This window comes from Eucalyptus grandis, chromosome 1, assembly GCF_016545825.1.
Source record: "Eucalyptus grandis isolate ANBG69807.140 chromosome 1, ASM1654582v1, whole genome shotgun sequence".
In the NCBI taxonomy this organism is placed as follows: Eukaryota; Viridiplantae; Streptophyta; class Magnoliopsida; order Myrtales; family Myrtaceae; genus Eucalyptus; species Eucalyptus grandis.
The window spans coordinates 4792119-4795841 of NC_052612.1; positions in this window are offsets into that span (position 1 = coordinate 4792119).

The following is a 3723-nucleotide window of genomic DNA, read 5'->3' on the forward strand; positions in this document are numbered from 1 at the left end:
CCGGGCAGAGCCAACAGACCCGCTGCTCACTCCCCGACGATCCTGCCGGCCGCGCCGCTCGCGCCCGAGCGCGGACCCGCACCGCTCACTCCCCACCGCCCAACAACCCAAATGCCGGATCGACCACACCATTGCCTGCCCGGGCTCGACCGCCGCACCGAACGCCGATCTCGCCCACAGCATGCTGAGAACCCGCGACCTAGCGAATCTCGGGAGCGGTTCACCGCACCTCCGTCTTTCTGCGCCCCGATCGCCCGAGTACTAGCGGCCTGTTGCTCGGGCGAGCCGCTCACCCTGCCCGACGCCGATCCTCCGCCCCAGGCCGACGTCCTCCGCCCGAGCCTAAGTCGAACACTTCGCTCTCCGCCGAGACCGAGCCCGAGCGAGGCCGCTCGTCTTCGCTCCTCGACGCCACTTGCTCACCGCCAATCGCCCACATTCTTGTCTTTGCCGGAGCTCCGAACGTTGATTCTACCCAATCCCCGGTGATCCACCGGCTGCGGCCATAGGTGGTGAAGAAAAGAAAAAACAAAAAAGGAAAAGGAAATAGGTAGTTTTATTTTCTTTTCTATTAACTTTATTTATTTATTTCTTTTTAAGTTGAGTTGTTCTTTGTGAAAATTTGAAGTAATCTTCATTTCATGAATTTTGTAGGCGTATCATTGGGGTCTTCCCCATAATTATTGTAATTACTAATTTGATCCGTAAGATGTCGGATCATTTTTTTAATTATATTAATTTTTGGGGTTTGTCGATAGTATTTAAGTGTTGAATCAATATAATTATTAATTTGATCCAGTAAGAGTCGGATCAGATTATTAAGTTATTTTGAACTTTGTCGGGATAATTAGGGTTAGGATAATGCGTTAATTTGACTGTGAGACAACGGGTTATTTTTTCGATTATTTTGATCCTTTATTTGATTGTATGCCTTGATTAGTTTAAATACAATGTTTATTTGATAATTGCTTGTTTTGGAGAACCCTTTAAAAAATCCAAAAATATTTGAATTAGGATTCAGTTTGTTTTGGAATATTTCTTGTTATCTTGCGTATCTAGAATAGGGATTTTAGTTCGAATTTAGAAAAATATAAAGCAATTGTGAATTTAGAATTTTATAAAAATAAAAACACAAAAGAATCTCATGTATATATCCTGTAGAATTAAAGGGCATTCTTTGACGTCATGGCATCTTAGGATAAATGGCAAGTTTCATTATTTAGAATAGATTGCATTTTTTAGGATAAAAATCATATGCACGTCATATAGAATTAACTTCATGAAATGCATGCCATTTAGTGATGGTTGTTAAGTTCATTATATTATGAATTGATCATCATTAGACTAGCTCATTTAATAAATGTCACAAACATGTCATTTTAGTTGAAATAATTTTGTATGACATTGCATTGCATTGTATGTCATTAGAATTAGGTCATTTAGATTGCATTTAATTATTGCATTTCTTCATGTCATATAGTTTAGGTCATGTAGTTAAAATGCATGTTTTTATGAAGAAATTCTAATTTCAAGAAACCCAAAAATTGTTTGCTTTGTGTGATGCAATTTTATTTATTGAATGTTTGAGCATCCGTGTGGTCACTTTTTGCATGATAGTAATTTAGGTTAAAAATAAACCAGCTACCTGCAAAATGCATTTTGAAAATAAAAAAGAATGGTCCTAAAAGGACATTAGAGAAATCTAATGTAACTAAGTCCCACATACCCATAGTCTCTGGTTCATGTAGGAGTAAAATAATCCTCACTATTTTACTTAGTGACTAATTGACCTACCAAAAATAGATTAGTGGCGACTCCTAGATAATAATCTTTTTGCATGTTAAAACTTTAAGTCGCGAATTGGTATGGGCTTGGGAGGCCCGAGCTAAGCTTTTTAAAGACTTAGTAATCCATTAACCTAGTTTTAGGTAGTGAACCCGAAAATTGTCGTGACAACGGGCTTTCATCTCAATCTTTGAACAGCTCGAGATCTCCTTTTGATTGATTTTGTCCAACGGGTTGATTGGAAGAATTTCTCTAGAAAGCACCAACGGTAGACAAGGCATGGAGAATATTTAAGGCGATTTTTCAAGTCATTTCCGAGAGAGCATGAAAGAACAATTCCAAGTCTAAAGCTTCCAATCCTCTTGTCCTTTATCTTTTAGTGCTTAAACTTGTATTCGAAGAGTGAGAAACTCTAGAGAGTGATCTTGTGGGAACAATAGAGACAACTCACTGAAAGTCGAGATCGTGATGTTTATAACATTCTTTCTTTCGATTCATAGTGGAATCCAGTAGGAAGGTTGTTAGTGTGGGAGAGTGGACATGCTTGATCTAAGCCGAACCACTATGAATCTTATGTTTATTTTTTCTCTTCCTAAAACTCCTTACTTTATTTGCTGCGATTTACTTATGTGCTTTGACATAGTTATTAAAGTCTAAATTCTTCTGCAAAGTTTGTAATCAATCATACTAAGTTTAAAGTAAAAGCATTTTTTATTGCATTTCGCAAAAATATGTTTTATACCTATTCACCCCACTAGGTATTCTACTAGCCCTTTCAATTGGCATCAGAGCTTGTGTGCTTACTTTGTTGAAGTGTTTTTACTTCTAAAGCTCAAGATCTATGGCTAGTATTTTGGGCATCCTGAAATTCTTGCCACCTATTAGGGGTGCTTGATTAATGTCTTGTATTGAGATCTATGGCCGAGTTTAAATGGATAGATCTTGGAAGAGGATGCCTTATCTTTGGCCATATGTATCGTAGAATTCAGAATCTATGGATTTTGTGAATTTAAGTGTTATTATTTAATTTTACTATAGTACTTTAGTTCAATAAGATTTAATTAGTATTTTAAAAAGAAGGTTAAAAATTGATTTTAATTAGGTTGGGCCTAGGCCAAATATCTTGAGCTCTTGGTGGGCTGGAATGGCCGCCCATTGAGGCCCATGAAGAGTGATCGTCAGCCAAGGGAGGGGAGGAGTGGCGGCCCAATCTAAGCCCAAGCCCAAGCCCATCTTGCATGTGTCATGCCCCAAGTGGCAAAAGGAGGGCTTCATGCATTGGCTATTTATGGCTACTAATCATTACTAATGATTGTGGCTTAAGGGAAACAAAAAGGGAGAGAGAGAGTGGCTGGTTGAGAATTCGGCCAAGCCAAAGAGAGAGAGAGGGAATTGCGAGAGAGAGGAACCGAGAGGGAGGAGAAGAGGCCGTCTGTTCACCGCACGCCATCCGTCCGTCCGTCGCCGGTGTGCCGTCCATTTGCTGTCATCCGCTTGATCTTAGAGGCAAGTTAGGATCGATTTCTGCTCTTGCATGTGTGTCTTTGCATGTGTGATTTGTTGGTGGTAGATCTCGGATGTTAGGGTAGGCAAAACCGAAGCTAGAGTGTGACTTGTTCTTGTAAAAGCTTGCTGATTTCGTGTATACCGCCTGACCCAGAATCTTGGTGAGGCCTGCATGCATGTTTCGAGCTAGATCTTGACTTTAATTCCTTCATGAAAGTTGTAGACAACATCTCAAAATATAAAATACTAAAATTTGGGATAAAATGGTTGAGATTTATGGGGTAAAACCCTTCCTACGAAGACTCTAGATCTGGAACTGCTTTTACTGACCTTTTGGTAGTTTTGTGGGTTGCATGTCGATTTTTACCAAGAATCTCTCTTCGACTTCTTCATGAAACTTGTAGAGAACATCCTAAATACTAACATACTCAA